At 39.1% G+C, this 18,068-nt stretch overlaps 1 non-coding gene and 8 pseudogenes across 1 annotated transcript; all 9 read left to right on the top strand.

Annotated features, from left to right (window-relative positions):
- Nucleotides 1-1,749: 1,749 nt before the first annotated feature.
- LOC122361324 lies at nt 1,750-1,858 on the top strand (annotated as a pseudogene).
- A 277-nt stretch (nt 1,859-2,135) lies between these two features.
- On the top strand, nt 2,136-2,254 carry LOC122361317 (annotated as a pseudogene).
- Nucleotides 2,255-2,564: 310 nt separating this feature from the next.
- Nucleotides 2,565-2,683, top strand: LOC122361185 (annotated as a pseudogene).
- A 277-nt stretch (nt 2,684-2,960) lies between these two features.
- Nucleotides 2,961-3,079, top strand: LOC122361227 (annotated as a pseudogene).
- A 277-nt stretch (nt 3,080-3,356) lies between these two features.
- Nucleotides 3,357-3,475, top strand: LOC122361178. Its single transcript, XR_006252897.1, has one exon. It is a non-coding gene; the product is annotated as a 5S ribosomal RNA (ribosomal RNA).
- Nucleotides 3,476-10,428: 6,953 nt separating this feature from the next.
- Nucleotides 10,429-10,547, top strand: LOC122361347 (annotated as a pseudogene).
- Nucleotides 10,548-10,824: 277 nt separating this feature from the next.
- LOC122361332 lies at nt 10,825-10,933 on the top strand (annotated as a pseudogene).
- Nucleotides 10,934-11,206: 273 nt separating this feature from the next.
- On the top strand, nt 11,207-11,325 carry LOC122361346 (annotated as a pseudogene).
- Nucleotides 11,326-11,602: 277 nt separating this feature from the next.
- Nucleotides 11,603-11,711, top strand: LOC122361339 (annotated as a pseudogene).
- Nucleotides 11,712-18,068: the final 6,357 nt, after the last annotated feature.

The raw sequence follows: 18,068 nt of genomic DNA, 5'->3' as shown, positions 1-18,068 counted from the left end.
TGGTATGTGATTTGTTGTATGAAGACAAACTTACTCTGGAGGAATGGGATGTACTATTTTTGTTTGGATTTGAGGGGAAGGCTAAAAACAAGTATGCTCTTAATTTCATGTTAACTATTGCACGATACATAATATGGAAAAGAAGGAACATTATGAAACAAAAGAAAAAAAGAACTGTTGATATCCTTATTATATAAACAGATCTTGATGGATAAAATAAAAGGTTTATATAATTATTGTAAATGATTGAAAATATGGAAGTGTTTGTTCACTGTATAACAAAAAATAATCCATATGTTGTAAGAGTTGGGAATAGCTTTGAAGTGTTGCTACTGTTGTATTACAAATTTATAAAAGGTTAAACACAGACTCCAATATAACAGTATATGCTGAATGTGTATTGTGATTTACATTCTAAGAGCAGGAAGCCCAAGCCCCGAGACAGTTATCTTTTGTCTTTCAGTTCTTGAACATCTGGTAGGCGTCCTAAGTCAAGTGTGAATGCTAATCCTAAGGTACAACTGTGCCTTTTGTTTCACCTATGCATTTGAATGACACTTGGATGCTAAATAGATCAAGGATTGGGAAAGTTCCTGTTCTGGGCTAAGTTCCTGATTGCATTTGCATACTTTTGTTTTATTGGTCTCCACCTCTGTGTACTCCTCCCCTTTGAAACATATATACTTCAACCTAACATGTTTCAGTTAGACTTGTTTCTTGGAGATTTCTTGAAGATTTTCTTGGAGATTGCTTGACGATTTTCTTAAAGTTTTCTTGAAGACTTCTTGCAGATGACTACAGCAACGAAATAAAAACGAACTCCTGCTTTACCAAGAATCTCCTGGTCTCTTCTTAAAAAGAAGCTAAAAAAAGTTTCCAACACTACCAGGAGATGTTTGAAATGTGATTAATGTCTTGTGATTTATGCTTTTTTAATGTATTTTTTTTTTTTTTTTAAATTTGATTGTTAATAAAAAAAAATAATAATAAAATAAAATAAATCTTGTCTGATCTCAGAACCTAAGCAGAGTTGGGCCTAGTTAGTGCTTGGATGGGAGACTGCCTAGGAATACCAGGTGCTGTAAGTTTTTGAGTTTTTTCACTACTTATCTAATACACTGGCCCTTAGTGTGGCCAAAGTTTGACCAGCTCTTTGCTTTCCCTTACTGCTTATTTAATTCAATTGCCTTTAAAGTAGCTGTTCTTTAAACAGAGTTTGACTGTTTTTAACTACTTAACTAATGCTCTTATCTTTAATGTACCTCATTTTGAAGTATTTTTTGTATTTCATTCATTACTTATCTAGTATAATGGCACTTAGTGTGCCTCACCTTAAAGTAGGGGGCTTTTTGCAGCAGCTTTCGCTTACGGTCATACCACCCTGTTCACGCCTGATCTCAGAAGCTAAGCAGAATTGAGCCTAGTTAGTACTTGGATGGGAGACTGCCTGTGAATACCAGGTGCTGTAAGTGTTAGAGTTTTTTCACTACTAATCTAATACACTGGCCCTTAGTGTGGCCAAAGTTTGGCCAGCTCTTTGCTTTCCCTTACTGCTTATTTAAATCAATTGCCTTTAAAGTAGCTGTTCTTTAAACAGAGTTTGACTGTTTTTTTAACTACTTAACTAATGCTCTTATCGTTAATGTAGCTCATTTTGAAGTATTTTTTGTATTTCATTCATTACTTATCTAGTATAATGGCACTTAGTGTGCCTCACCTTAAAATAGGAGGCTTTTTGCAGCAGCTTTCGCTTATGGCCATACCACTCTGTTCACACCTGATCTCAGAAGCTAAGCAGAGGTGGGCCTAGTTAGTATTTGGATGGGAGACTGCCTAGGAATACCAGGTGCTGTAAGTTTTTGAGTTTTTTCACTACTTATCTAATACACTGGCCCTTAGTATGGCCAAAGTTTGACCAGCTCTTTGCTTTCCCTTACTGCTTTTTTAATTCAATTGCCTTTAAAGTAGCTGTACTTTAAACAGAGTTTGACTGTTTTTAACTACTTAACTAATGCTCTTATCTTTAATGTACCTCATTTTGAAATATTTTTTTTGTATTTCATTCATTACTTATCCAGTATAATGGCACTTAGTGTGCCTCACCTTAAAATAGGGGGCCTTTTGCAGCAGCTTTCGCTTATGGCCATTCTTCCATGTTCACGCCTGATCTCGTCTGATCTCAGACGCTAAGCAGAGTTGGGCCTAGTTAGTACTTGGATGGGAGACTGCCAAGGAATACCAGGTGCTGTAAGTTTTTGAGTTTTTTCACTACTTATCTAATACACTGGCCCTTAGTGTGGCCAAAGTTTGACCAGCTTTGGCCCTTAGTGTGGCCAAAGTTTGACCAGCTCTTTGCTTTCCTTTACTGCTTATTTAATTCAATTGCCTTTAAAGTAGCTGTACTTTAAACAGAGTTTGACTGTTTTTTAACTACTTAACTAATGCTCTTATCTTTAATGTACCTCATTTTGAAGTATTTTTTTGTATTTCATTCATTACTTATCTAGTATAATGGCACTTAGTGTGCCTCACCTTAAAATAGGGGGCCTTTTGCAGCAGCTTTTACTTACGTCCATACCACCCTGTTCACGCCTGATCTCGTCTGATCTCAGAAGCTAAGCAGAGTTGGGCCTAGTTAGTACTTGGATGGGAGACTGCCTAGGAATACCAGGTGCTGTAAGTTTTTTAATTTTTTCACTAAGTATCTAATACACTGGCCCTAAGTGTGGCCAAAGTTTGACCAGCTCTTTGCTTTCCTTTACTGCTTATTTAATTCAATTGCCTTTAAAGGAGCTGTTCTTTAAACAGAGTTTGACTGTTTTTTAACTACTTAACTAATGCTCTTATCTTTAATGTACCTCATTTTGAAGTATTTTTTTGTATTTCATTCATTACTTATCTAGTATAATGGCACTTAGTGTGCCTCACCTTAAAATAGGGGGCTTTTTGCAGCAGCTTTCACTTACGGCCATACCACCCTGTTCACGCCTGATGTCGTCTGATCTCAGAAGCTAAGCAGAGTTGGGCCTAGTTAGTACTTGGATGGGAGACTGCCTAGGAATACCAGGTGCTGTAAGTTTTTGAATTTTTTCACTACGTATCTAATACACTGGCCCTTAGTGTGGCCAAAGTTTGACCAGCTCTTTGCTTTCCCTTACTGCTTATTTAATTCAATTGCCTTTAAAGTAGCTGTACATTAAACAGAGTTTGAGTGTTTTTTAACTACTTAACTAATGCTCTTATCTTTAATGTACCTCATTTTGAAGTATTTTTTTGTATTTCATTCATTACTTATCTAGTATAATGGCACTTAGTGTGCCTCACCTTAAAATAGGGGGCCTTTTGCAGCAGCTTTCACTTACGGCCATACCACCCTGTTCATGCCTGATCTTGTCTGATCTCAGAAGCTAAGCAGAGTTGGGCCTAGTTAGTACTTGGATGGGAGACTGCCTAGGAATACTAGGTGCTGTAAGTTTATGAATTTTTTCACTACGTATCTAATACACTGGCCCTAAGTGTGGCCAAAGTTTGACCAGCTCTTTGCTTTCCTTTACTGCTTATTTAATTCAATTGCCTTTAAAGTAGCTGTTCTTTAAACAGAGTTTGACTGTTTTTTAACTACTTAACTAATGCTCTTATCTTTAATGTACCTCATTTTGAAGTATTTTTATTGTATTTCATTCATTACTTATCTAGTATAATGGCACTTAGTGTGCCTCACCTTAAAATAGGGGGCTTTTTGCAGGAGCTTTCGCTTACGGCCATACCACTCTGTTCACACCTGATGGGCGTGTCCTAGGAGAGTTTGGACTTCTGAGCTGCAATTTTGTTTGGTGATCATCTTTGAAAATAGTTGTTTTGGTTTTTTTTGGCAAAGTTCTGAGTTTTTTTTTTGTCTTTGCAGTTGTCTTTTTCTCCCCCTGTAGCGGCTGCTGCTTGCGGGAGGAGTTTTGTTTTGTTTGGTTTTTCTTTCTTCACCATTGAGGTTGTGGTCGGCCATTGAATTGAGCACATGGAAGGACATAATTGAGTGCCACAAACAGAGGTGATTTCCGAAAAGGACAGAGGCAAGTGTGACAGGATGGAGGAAAAGGTGTTTGAAAAGAGCTTAACTTTGAGTGTGGAAATTGTTGGAGATGAGAAAATCACAATGATGGAGCTACTTCGAGGAATTAATGAAGTTTGTGGGGCTGTGATTGGATGTCGATTCAAAGGAGATAAAAAATATGAGATTACAATGAGCCACAGTAAGGGGAAAGAAAGGCTGATTGATGGATTCAAAATCAAAAACTGTCAAATTTTGGTTAGAGATCTGAGCAATGATGAACTTGTTGTTTCATTCATGAATCTTCCGGTGTATATCACTGATGAGGAAATTCTGGAGAAACTGGAAGGATGGGGTGTCAAAGCAACATCTTCAGTCAAGAGGAGGAGATGGCCAGGAACAGACATTGCAGATGGGACTCGCTTCTGTAGAGTTAAGTTCACTGATACTGTTCAATCTTTGCCATACTCCACAAAGTTTGAAACATTGGAAGGTGCGGAACACTTTCGGAGTGATTCATAACAGACAAGTGAAAGTGTGTCGTATTTGTATTCAGCCTGGACATGTATTGAGAGACTGCCCTGAATTTACTTGCTACAAGTGTGGTAAACAGGGACACTACGCTAGAGAATGCAAAGAACTGAGTGATGTACATTATGGTGATGTGTTGTGGGGTGCGAACTTGTCCAGTGGATTAAATGAGGATGGGAGTAGACCCATGCAAGAAGACACAATGGGGAACACCCTTGATGACTTTAATCCAGGACTGAAGGATCACACAGCTCAAGCGGAGCGAGGCACCTCCTCTCTCCAGAGTGCTAGATCAGGGCTCTCTCAGCATCTAGAGGGCAGTAAAGAAAAGGACAGGAGTGTGGTTAAAACGTTTATTGCAGATGAGTCATCACAGTCATCAGCCTTGTTTAAGACTGCTCTCAAGCGTGATGGAACTGTAAATGATGTTGTTGATGTTGATGAGGATGAGGATGAGGATGATGATGATAATGATGAAGATGATGACAATGATGAAGATGATGATGACTATGATCTGTATGAGGGGGGGGGTATGTGAAAATATGCAACTGTTTGTAAGGAAAAAAAGATTGCTGACTGACAAGGGAGAGAAAGGAGGCATAAAGAAAAAGAAATGAGGTTTATCTATTTATCTCAAAGTCACGCCTACTGCTGCTATGATTAAAATTGCATCCCTAAATGCTAATGGTCTTCGTAACATGTGTAAACTTGAAATGGTTTTAAAAACTGTGAAGGCTGACATTTATTGTTTCCAAGAAACAAACTGGGATAGCAGTAAATTAAGAGAGGTGAGAAGGATTTGGCCTCATCACATTTTTGTTAGTCATGGCAGTAGAAGGGCTTGTGGAGTGGCTTGTTTGTGTAAAAGTGATGTAGTACAAAGTGTTAAGAGTGTTTATGCTGATAATCAAGGAAGAGTGCTAATCATAAAATTTGAATTTCAGAATTGTGTTTTCAAGTTGATTAATGTGTATGCTCCAAACATTGAAAAGGATAGAAGGGAGTTCTTCCAACAATTAAGAGGGCTATGTGTACGGATAACTGCATCTGTGTTGGTGATTTTAACGTTTGGTGTAGTAGATTGGATGCTGCAAATGACATGAGTTACAAAACAGACTCTTCAAGGACTGAACTTAGAAACCTAATGAATGGAGTAAACCTAGTGGATCTCTGGAGATTAGAAAATCCTGTTAGAAGAGGGTATTCAAGAAGGCAAGTTGTGCTCAATAGTCTAAAACAAAGCAGAATTGATTTGTGTCTGGTAAGGCAGAACATAGTTCAGTATATTAATAGTATAACTTACAAGTTCACAGCTTTCAGTGACCATGCTGTCCTGGAATTCCAAGTGGGTCAAAGAATGCAGCAAAAAGGTGGGGGGCTGTGGTGTTTGAATGCAAGTTTATTGAATGATGTAAATTACAGAGCTAGGGTCTACGAGTGTATAAGATCTGAATGGATGGGAAGCGAGGATTCTGAAAACATATGTGTAAGATGGGAGATTTTAAAGCAGAAAATAAAGTTTTTGAGTATGGAGTTTGCAAAGGAAAAGAATAGTATGGAGAAGAGAAAATATAAAAATTTGCAAAATGAAATTTCTGTTGAGCTGGAACAAATAAACAGTGATCCTAATTATGATTTGTCAAATTATTTAAAAATTAAAGCAGATTTAGAGAAATTTGAAACTAATAGATGTAAGGGTGCTATTGTAAGGAGTAGGGTGAAGTATGCTTTAGAGGGTGAGAAATGCACATCTTTTTTTTTTTTTGGGCATGGAGAAGCAAAAGCAGAGCAGGAACTGTATTACTGAATTAGAAGATAGAGAAGGAAAGAAGGTGAGTGATTTTTGTGGGGATTTTGGAGGCTGTTGAATCTTTTTATAAGGGGTTATTTAGGAAAGAAGGGGTGCATTTGGAGAGTATGGGAAAGGTACTGAGTACAGTTAGCGCTCGATTATCGAATATAGACAGGACTTTTTGTGATAATGATATCTCTATGCAAGAAGTCAATGAGGCAATCTCTGGTCTGAACACTAATAAGAGCCCAGGCTCAGATGGCCTAACTGGAGAGTTTTATAGAGTCTTCAAGGATGTTCTAGGGCCAATACTGTTACAGCTGTACCAGTATATGGAGGAAAAGCAGGAAGTGCCTGGGACAATGGTGGCAGGTGTGTTAAGCATTTTATTTAAAAATAAAAGGAGTAGGTTAAGGTTAGAAAATTATAGACCAATCAGTCTCTTAAATACAGATTATAAAGTATTGGCGAAAATTTTAGCAAACAGGCTTAAAAAGGTAGTTGGGAGTATTGTTGCACCAACACAGGCTTATAGTATACCTGGGAGGGATATTGCAGATGTTATAAGTACAATTAGAGATGTGATATTTTATATGAAGAAAGAAGGAGGTGTTCTGTTAAGCTTGGATTTAAATAAAGCTTTTGATAGGGTAGAGCACCAATTTTTAGAGGAAACCTTGGAAACTTTTGGTTTTGGTAGTAGATTTAGAGCATGGATAAGATTACTGTATAATAGTGCACACAGTGTGGTGAAGTGTAACGGTATGTTAACGGATGATTTTGCTATTGAGAGGTCTATAAGGCAGGGTTGCCCTTTGTCTGCTCTGCTATACAGTATATCTGTTGAGCCTTTGGCAACATTAATAAAAACGGATAAGGAGCTGAAGCCCATCAATTTTGCAGGAGATGGGGTCAGTTTAATTCACCAATATGCTGATGATACTACATTTACTGTGAGAGATATGGACAGCATAAAGAGGATAATGGAGCATATGAATACTTATGGTAGAGCTGCAGGGGCAAAAATAAATGTTGAAAAGTCAGAAATTATGATGTTTGGCGAAAATAAAATATTGAACTGTGATATTCCCTTTAAAATAGTTAAAGATTATATTACAGTACTGGGGGTTAATTTAGGAAAGGAAGATAATAAGGCGAGAGATGTATCTTGGACTATAGTTCTTCAAAAGATAAGGCGAACTGTGAACTATTGGAAATTAAGAGGTCTCACGTTGAAAGGCAAAGTGGCTGTGGTCAATGTTTTGTTAATGTCAAGATTTGCCCATTCCTTGAACGTGTTAGATATGCCAGAGTGGGTCCTAAAAGAGGCAAACTCTATTGTAATGGATTTCCTGTGGGGTGGGAAAAATGTGAGGATCTCAAAAAGGGTGTTGATAGCAGATAATAAGGAGGGGGGTCTAAAGTTGGTAGACTTGGATGTGAGGAGGAAAGCTTTAAGACTTAAAATTGTTAAGAAGTTTTTATATAGTAAAGAAGTGTATGGTTGGAGATATTGTATGAAGGACTGTTTGGAGAGGTTTGGGGCTGGTAGTCAAAGTAATCTTTTCATGTGTTTAAAGGAGTCCATGATAAATGATGTGCCACAATTTTATAAAGAAGTCTTTCAGGCATGGGCTCAATTTTTGCCACATGTGTCTTATAAGTGTAACATGCCTGAGTTAGTACTAAATCAGCCAGTGTTTTTGAATCCTAAGATAACAGATAAGGGACGAATGTTGGAAAACAAAAGTTTCATGAAAGCGGGTTTTTATCAGATAAAGCATTATGTTTATGAAGTTGTTCCAGGCTTTTTGCCTGCACAAGCAATCCTGGACATGGTTTTGGAAGAGAACGAAAATATGAGGAAAGGTGAAATTCTAAAATGTTTTTGGTAAGATTAAGAGTAGTATTCCAAGAGACTGGAGTGCTTTAATGGATGATCAAGAGATTAAAACAAAAGACTACAAGTTTCCTAAAATGTATATTATACAGAGTGGTTGTAAAGTAGATTTGTCAAAGGTTCCTTTAAAATGTTTCTATAGGATTATGGTGGAAAAAGAGGTGAGAAGGCCTGCTGCCGAAGTGTATTGGAGGAGTGTATATCCAGAGATAGAGCCGGAAATGTTGTGGAAGAACCTAGACGTGAGATATAATTCAATAGATTGTGAACAAAATGACTTCTTCCTGCGGCATAATAGAGTATATACAAAAGAGGTTTTGCATCAGATTGACAAAAGTATTACGAGAGAGTGTGATGTGTGTGGGAGGGAAGTCGAAAACTTAATGCATTTTTACGTAGAATGTCAAGGTTTGGAACAGTACCATGAATTATTAAGCAAATGTGTTAAACTGTATTACTGAATTAGAAGATAGAGAAGGAAAGAAGGTGAGTGATTTTGTGGGGATTTTGGAGGCCGTTGAATCTTTTTATAAGGGGTTATTTAGGAAAGAAGGGGTGCATTTGGAGAGTATGGGAAAGGTACTGAGTACAGTTAGCGCTCGATTATCGAATATAGACAGGACTTTTTGTGATAATGATATCTCTATGCAAGAAGTCAATGAGGCAATCTCTGGTCTGAACACTAATAAGAGCCCAGGCTCAGATGGCCTAACTGGAGAGTATATCCAGAGATAGAGCCGGAAATGTTGTGGAAGAACCTAGACGTGAGATATAATTCAATAGATTGTGAACAAAATGACTTCTTCCTGCGGCATAATAGAGTATATACAAAAGAGGTTTTGCATCAGATTGACAAAAGTATTACGAGAGAGTGTGATGTGTGTGGGAGGGAAGTCGAAAACTTAATGCATTTTTAAGTAGAATGTCAAGGTTTGGAACAGTACCATGAATTATTAAGCAAATGTGTTAAAAAGAATTGGGAGAAGATTACTTTTGTGGATGAGGAGTGGAGTAAGATATTTTTGTTCGGTATGGTGAAAGCAAAGAATGTAAAAGGCAATGTGCAGCTATTGAACATTATGTTAAGTTTTGCAAGGTATGCAGTGCGTTTGAGGAGAAACAAGGCTTTCTTTGAGAAAAAAAAAGAAAATGTATGGTGTATTTTTAAGAATTTGATAAAACAACATATAAGGATGATAAAAACTGATATGTATGTGGATTTTTGCAAGAATTTTGTTGATGGAAGTATGTTTATTTCTGTTACAGAGTTCAATGAACTTGTGTTTAATTTTTCAAAAAATTGTAAAAAGAAAGGCTGCTGGAAAATTTAATGCAGATATTTATTTTGTACTTATTGTAAATGTGAAAAATCTTTTAAAAAAAAAAAAAAAAAAAAAAAAATGTTCACGCCTGATCTCAGAAGCTAAGCAGAGGTGGCCCTAGTTAGTACTTGGTTGGGAGACTGCCTAGGAATACCAGGTGCTGTAAGTTTTTGAGTTTTTCCACTACTTATCTAATACACTGGCCCTTAGTGTGGCCAAAGTTTAACCAGCTCTTTGCTTTCCCTTACTGCTTATTTAATTCAATTGCCTTTAAAGTAGCTGTTCTTTAAACAGAGTTTGACTGTTTTTAACTACTTAACTAATGCTCTTATCTTTATTGTAGCTCATTGTGAAGTGTTTTTGTATTTCATTCATTACTTATCTAGTATAATGGCACTTAGTGTGCCTCACCTTAAAATAGGGGGCTTTTTGCAGCAGCTTTCGCTTATGGCCATACCACCCTGTTCGCGTCTGATCTCGTCTGATCTCAGAAGCTAAGCAGAGTTGGGCGTAGTTAGAACTTGGATGGTAGACTGCCCAAGAATACCAGGTGCTTTGAGTTTTTGAGTTTTTTCACTTCTTATCTAATACACTGGCCCTTAGTGTGTCCAAAGTTTGACCAGCTCTTTGCTTTCCCTTACTGCTTATTTAATACAATTGCCTTTAAAGTAGCTGTACTTTAAACAGAGTTTGACTGTTTTTAACTACCTAACTAATGCTCTTATCTTTAATGTACCTCATTTTGAAGTATTTTTTTGTATTTCATTCATTACTTATCTAGTATAATGGCACTTAGTGTGCCTCACCTTAAAAAAGGGGGCTTTTTGCAGCAGCTTTTGCTTACGGGCATACCACCCTGTTCACGCCTGATCTCGTCTGATCTCAGAAGCTAAGCAGAGTTGGGCCTAGTTAGAACTTGGATGGTAGACTGCCTAAGAATACCAGGTGCTTTGAGTCTTTGAGTTTTTTCACTACTTATCTAATACACTGGCCCTTAGTGTGGCCAAAGTTTGACCAGCTCTTTGCTTTCCCTTACTGCTTATTTAATACAATTGCCTTTAAAGTAGCTGTACTTTAAACAGAGTTTGACTGTTTTTTAACTACTTAACTAATGCTCTTATCTTTAATGTAGCTCATTTTGAAGTATTTTTTTGTATTTCATTCATTACTTATCTAGTATAATGGCACTTAGTGTGCCTCACCTTAAAATAGGGGGCTTTTTGCAGCAGCTTTCGCTTACGGCCATACCACCCTGTTCACGTCTGATCTCAGAAGCTAAGCAGAGTTGGGCCTAGCTAGTACTTGGATGGGAGACTGCCTAGGAATACCAGGTGCTGTAAGTTTTGAGTTTTTCACTACTTATCTAATACACTGGCCCTTAGTGTGGCCAAAGTTTGACCAGCTCTTTGCTTTCCCTTATTGCTTATTTAATTCAATTGCCTTTAAAGTAGCTGTTCTTTAAACAGAGTTTGACTGTTTTTAACTACTTAACTAATGCTCTTATCTTTAATGTAGCTCATTTTGAAGTATTTTTTGTATTTCATTCATTACTTATCTAGTATAATGGCACTTAGTGTGCCTCACCTTAAAATAGGGGGCTTTTTGCAGCAGCTTTTGCTTACGGGCATACCACCCTGTTCACGCCTGATCTCGTCTGATCTCAGAAGCTAAGCAGAGTTGGGCCTAGTTAGAACTTGGATGGTAGACTGCCTAAGAATACCAGGTGCTTTGAGTCTTTGAGTTTTTTCACTACTTATCTAATACACTGGCCCTTAGTGTGGCCAAAGTTTGACCAGCTCTTTGCTTTCCCTTACTGCTTATTTAATACAATTGCCTTTAAAGTAGCTGTACTTTAAACAGAGTTTGACTGTTTTTTAACTACTTAACTAATGCTCTTATCTTTAATGTAGCTCATTTTGAAGTATTTTTTTGTATTTCATTCATTACTTATCTAGTATAATGGCACTTAGTGTGCCTCACCTTAAAATAGGGGGTTTTTTGCAGCAGCTTTCGCTTACGGCCATACCACCCTGTTCACGTCTGATCTCAGAAGCTAAGCAGAGTTGGGCCTAGCTAGTACTTGGATGGGAGACTGCCTAAGAATACCAGGTGCTGTAAGTTTTTGAGTTTTTTCACTACTTATCTAATACACTGGCCCTTAGTGTGGCCAAAGTTTGACCAGCTCTTTGCTTTCCCTTATTGCTTATTTAATTCAATTGCCTTTAAAGTAGCTGTTCTTTAAACAGAGTTTGACTGTTTTTAACTACTTAACTAATGCTCTTATCTTTAATGTAGCTCATTTTGAAGTATTTTTTTGTATTTCATTCATTACTTATCTAGTATAATGGCACTTAGTGTGCCTCACCTTAAAATAGGGGGCTTTTTGCAGCAGCTTTCGCTTACGGCCATACTACCCTGTTCACGCCTGATCTCAGAAGCTAAGCAGAGTTGGGCCTAGTTAGAACTTGGATGGGAGACTGCCTAGGAATACCAGGTGCTGTGAGTTTTTGAGTTTTTTCACTACTTATCTAATACACTGGCCCTTAGTGTGGCCAAAGTTTGACCAGCTCTTTGCTTTCCCTTACTGCTTATTTAGTTCAATTGCCTTTAAAGTAGCTGTTTTTAAACAGAGTTTGACTGTTTTTAACTACTTAACTAATGCTCTTATCTTTAATGTAGCTCATTTTGAAGTATTTTTTTGTATTTCATTCATTACTTATCTAGTATAATGGCACTTAGTGTGCCTCACCTTAAAATAGGGGGCTTTTTGCAGCAGCTTTTGCTTACGGCCATACCACCCTGTTCACGCCTAATCTCGTCTGATCTCAGAAGCTAATGTTGGGAAAAAATCTTCGTTGTTTCCCTCCCAGGTTCAGGTCTGTCAATGATGAGACTTACTCTTAAATTTAAAATCTTAAGTTTAATAAAGTCAGAATAATTGAGACTGAGCTCAGGATACAGAACAACAGCATCAAGGCATGCAGGGCAGTCCTGTATGCTCACACTACATTTCACACAATATTTATATTCTTGTGCTTGGGTCTTTCTCCCATTCAGGGTGTCCTTCACAGAACCAGGTGCAGTTGTTTCTTCTCGACCAGTAGATGAGCTCAGCAGTCTCCATATCTTGTTTCTGTAGATAAGACATTTTGTACAGCACATACACACATAATATCAAAATGGAAAAACACATAATATCAAATGGAAAAACACAGAGCGTTTATGAGGCCTGGGCACAGTGCTTCTATTGAGTAAAACCTGTAAAACATAAATCCTTTAAAACATAAATCCCACAATTCCCTCTCTTGATCTCTCTAAAAGAGATCACAACTTTTGCTCCACTTCTTCCTCACAGTGAATCACCTGGTATAAGTCAAATTCCCACAGACAATCTTTTCCTTTTTCCCTTACCAGAGTTAGTTTTGCTTCTTTGCTTATGACATCTCTTTTGTGTCTGCCTTGAGTCCCTCCCTCTCTTGTTCCATTCCACAGTATCAACGTTATTATTACTACAACAATTCCCACCCCCCAACATGTGACCACCTTGTTAACATTATCCCTCATGATTTAGCACCAGAATTATTATCTGCTTGTTGTTTGTCTCCCTCCTTGGGTTGGTCTGTTGCCGTCTTCCGTCTCTTCTCCCTCTTCTCCCTCTCTCTGACCTTCTCGAAGGTCAGCTCAAACTGTTGTCAGAGACCTGCTAGTGGCAGAACAGAAACAGCAAGCAGACAAGTGAAACCATGTGTTACCTTTTCCAGCCAACTGTACGCAGTGCGAGGTTCGCACAGTTATTTTCATGGGACTCTGACCACCTGGGGGCAGACCATTTTCGTTTCATTTGTTTCAGCCTCACCCACTGCTCGTCAGGTCCTCTTTTCATGTCCAATTCCTGTTGCTCTATTACAGGCCAAAACTTCTGTGGCAAAAATGTGTTAATAACAGCTCTTACTTTTTGTTGGTAGGCCTTAGGTGTATCAGTGTACCCATCCCCAGGCATTGGTGCCCAGGGGCCAGGAAATTGGCGTCCAGTGGTTAATTCAAAAGTAGTAAATCCAGTGGTTCTGTTTATTGAACATCTCACAGACATTAAAGCTATTGGTAATGCTTCTACCCAATTCAGATAAGTGCTTGCACAGATTTTGGCTATTTTGTTTTTTAGGGTCAGTTTCAGTCGTTCAACTTTACCTTTGCTTTTATTATGGTATACTCCTCCATATTAGTGCTTCTGGGAATGATGCAGCTTGCTCTCTAATTATAAACTCAACACTCGTCTTTGTTAAAATTGTTTCTGGTATAGCACACCACTCACAGTTTTACCCATTGTTGTCACATCTAAATCTAAAGGTTGGCCATAGTCTGGGGTTTGTAGAGCAGCAGCCTTTGCCATGTCCCCTTTTAGGGTAATGAAACCCTAACTTTTTCACCCTTACTTTTTTTCATTCCGATTTCCTTCACTAAAGCTCTAAATGTATACACAAAAATGCATTTGCCAGATCTATACAGGAGAAGTGGGTGTGTTCTGTGGTCAATCTGGTTAAAATGGTGTAAGGATTTGGAGTGGGCAGTTTTATTGTCAGAACCCTCTCATTTATTTTTCTCAGGTCATGGACCATTCTATATTTCCCTGTGGAGTGTTTAATGACAGGCAGTATTGGAGTGTTCCACTCAGATGTGGTCTCACACAGCACTCCCTTGTTCAATAGACTCTGAATGGTGGGGGCAATACCAGTCATGGCCTCACAATTATTTCTATACTGTCTCTTCTTTACCACTGTTGTTTTGTCTATTTCAAAAGACACTGGCTGAATATCACAATAACCCACATCCTCACTTCCTGTTGACCATAACTTTTCTGGTAGGTTGGCTAGCATCTCTTCTGCCCCTGGCCCATCCATTACAGCATTAGTCTTTTCTCTGTTTGACCTTAACTTCTCGTACCTGCCCTCACATATTTCCTCTATGTGTAGTCTGTGACCTCCTGTCATGTGCCATCTTTCCCAACCCTGTCTCTCATCTTCCCAATCTGCTGCCTGTTTTAGTCTTTTTATCATTGGCCCTAAGGCCTTGGCTCCGTGGTGTTTACTTATCATTAAGGAAATGTGTGGTACAGAGACAGTTTTCATTTCAAACCAGTCATATTGTTCCTTACTTAACCTTACTTCCACAGCTACCCCTTCCTTTCCAATTTATATGACTGAGCCTTTCAGGTTGGTATGTCTTTGATCTACATATTGGCTAAACTCTGTTGCATAAACCTCATCATTACTTTTGTCATAGTATAAATTACAGTGTAATGGGTCAGAAACTGGCAGGAAGTGTCTCAACAGGTCTCGTCTCTGGTTTATCAGCTGCCTAAAGTTGGTTTGTTCTGGATGCAGCACTCTGACCCAATAAATGTCCACTCCCACTCTTCCTGTTGTAGTTAATACCCATTGACCAGCTGCAGGTACTAGACCACCCTTAATGGAACAGTTTTGTGTTTTTCCATTTGAAAAAGTTAAAATTATGCCCTCTGGGCTACACAGAATTTTCACCCCCAATTTTACTAACAGGTCTCGTCCGAGCAGAGCAGAGGGCACACTGGCAAAGCATAGTAAAGTCCTTTCTCAACCATTTCAGCCTTATTGTATAGAAGTAGGCCCCAGTGTCCACTAAGGCCTGTACTGGCTGTCTGTTGACCAGTATAGTTAGGTATGGCTCAGCCTCAGCCCCCTTACAGGTTCTCTGTTGGTCTCGTCAATAATCCGCCTGGTCTGCCTGGCCCTAGACTGGGCTTTGTCTGGGCACCTGTTGGTTGGTAGACCACGGGACATTTCTGGGGACTCCTCTTCCTCTTCCCTGAGGCCCTCCTCTGACAGGAGCCCGTCCCCGTGCAGGAGGTTGTCCCCGTCTATTCAGTGGGCAGTTTTTCCTCCAGTGATCACCTGCTCCGCACAGAAAGCACCCCTGCTCTCTCCCTGGTCTCCCGTAATTCCCTCTATAATTTTCGTTTTCCCACCCATTTCCATAAGGTGGCCAGTCCGGCAGCGGGTCATATGGATAATCATATGGGCCCTCAGGCTTATAGTTTGCTGCCCTTGTCACATTTCCTGTCCCTTCATCCCCTGATTCATTACAGGCATTTGCAGAGCTCCCTCTCTAGGCTTCTTTTTATTCTTTTCTTTTTCTGCCTCTATTTGCAATTTTACTAGTTTTGTTTTCAGTTTTTCTACCTCATAATCCTCCCTTTCTTGTTTTTCCATGGCTTTGTCTACATAGTAAATTAAATACCTTGCCCATGTCTCCACTACCCCCACACATTTCTGGACTGTTTTCTATTTGTTGTTTTGCTTTTTCTGGAACTCCATTCACTACTGCCTGTCTGTAAAACTCTACATATGTCACTGCAATCTGGGTGCTGCCCTGTCCTTTCTTCCCATTCAGCTTCTGTCCTATGCAGATATGCTTATGCAGATTCTTCTGCTCCTATCTTAAATTTCATAGATTGATAAGTCATTTTTGGTGTTGGATATAGGTTTGTAAGAGCCCTGCTTATTTGGGTAATTACTTTGGACAGTGGTTTCTCATTGGCCATGTCTTCTATTCTAGCTTCATCCTCTAAAGTAGTCATCTGGGTTCTGGTAAGCAGATGTCCCATTAGGGCCCTAAAGTCCCCTATTTCTAGTTCATTACCATGGGTTAATGTGGTCAGTTTATTCAACCATCTCATTCCTCCCTTAGTTAGATCTGGCAATTTCTGCAGTACTGCATTCATGTCTGCATTTCCCCATGGTCTATACTCTGGATTCTGTTGTCCTCCTATCCTGTACAGTGGATACTGGGTTGGGTATGTTGTTCTAACCCCCATGTCTTTCTTTAAATTTAAGGCTTGTAATAAGGTGGTTCCTGAGGCACCTCCTTCTCCTTTGTGGGGGCTGGTAGCTGTACCAGCCCTCTGTTGGGCCTGTGCCGCCTGTTTATAACCCCAGTCTATGTCCAGCTCATATCCAGTGATTGTTACACTATCCTTTTCTTCACCTGACCTTTAGCTAGGCTTAGCCCTTTCATTGAATCTTCCCTACGTTCTTCTCTTATTTCCCTTTCCCTACTTTCTAGTTCTGTCCTCAGCATTCTGACATTTTCCTCCTCATGTATACTTTCTCCTCCATACAGACTACCCACTCTGCTTCCACATGCTGCCTCCTCCTTATGCACACCCGTCAGTCTCTTCCTTTCTCCAGTCAGCTGCCCTACGTGTCGCTCTAATTCCACTACTTCCTGAGTTCTCTGAAGTATTTCTCTGTCTAAACTACTGTTAATGATTGAACTCATGGGTTGTTTTGTCAGTTCTTCATTTATTAGCTCTCTTACTCTTTTTTTTTCTTCTTCTAACCTAGCCTCCTCACTTTGTTCTACCTCAACTGTCCCTCCTGTCAGGACAAACCTTCCATTTTTATTTGCCTGTTTGGTTGTCGTGGACACTTCCCCTGCCACAACATGCATCACAGGCAGCATTAAAGGAGCGGAAGGGGACTTTTCTGCACAAGGGGGGCCTAGGTTTTTTCTTCTTCTGATTGTTTCTCATTAATAGCTGCAATTTTTACCCTGCAGACCATGACACTTTTTATTCTGCTCCATATTCTAGTCTGATAGGCCTTTTCTTTCACCTCTTTTTCTAATTTCCCTTTAGTAAAAAATGTTGCAGCTTGCCTGTTCTGTACCGCCATTTTATGCTCTTTGTCTGCTCTTTCTTCTTCTCTCATTATTGCCCTTAATAGTTCCCCTTTGTTCTCAGTGGAATTGTCCCACCCATTAATACACTCTAATTGCTTCCATGCCTTTTCTAATTCTCTTGTCACCCTTGGTTTTTCTTTAATTTCAGCCTGTGCCAACATTTGTCTACTCAATTTATCCCATACTTCCTTATAGGTAGTCATTTTATCAGTTTATATTTTACCCTAGTCCAATTACACTTCTCACAATTTGGATTATGACCAAACAGTCTGCACCATCAGGTTATTGGGGTGTTTGTATGTCTAACTTTTCTATGCTTCCCTATGGGTACTAATTGGCTTTTATTATATAATCTAACACCACCTATTTTCCCAGGATCAATGTCCTTAATACAGAAACCACTGTGTACTGCTTCTTTCACTCTTGTTTTATTTTTGTCATTCAGTGTCCCAATCTCTTGGGCTCATACATTCAGCTTTCTCCGCACTTGAGGCCAAACCTCGCGTCCGTTCCTACCGGGTCACACTTAAGTGACGGTCCAGAGAGGGTCTGCGACAATTTGGTCTCAAAATACTCGAGATCAGCTTATCTCATTCACACACACACTCAGGTACACACACAGATCGATATAACACCACACTTCACAATATTTCTTATACCTTTTTTGTACCACGCCGGGTTTTACAAACTGTATTTTACCACGCTGGGTTTCACAAACTGCAACTTACCACGCCGGGTTTCACGAACTGTAGAGTACCACGC

Source organism: Puntigrus tetrazona, chromosome 16, assembly GCF_018831695.1.
Source record: "Puntigrus tetrazona isolate hp1 chromosome 16, ASM1883169v1, whole genome shotgun sequence".
NCBI lineage: Eukaryota > Metazoa > Chordata > Actinopteri > Cypriniformes > Cyprinidae > Puntigrus > Puntigrus tetrazona.
The sequence above is the reverse complement of the archived record's forward strand: the minus strand, read 5'-3'. Positions and strand labels throughout refer to the sequence as shown.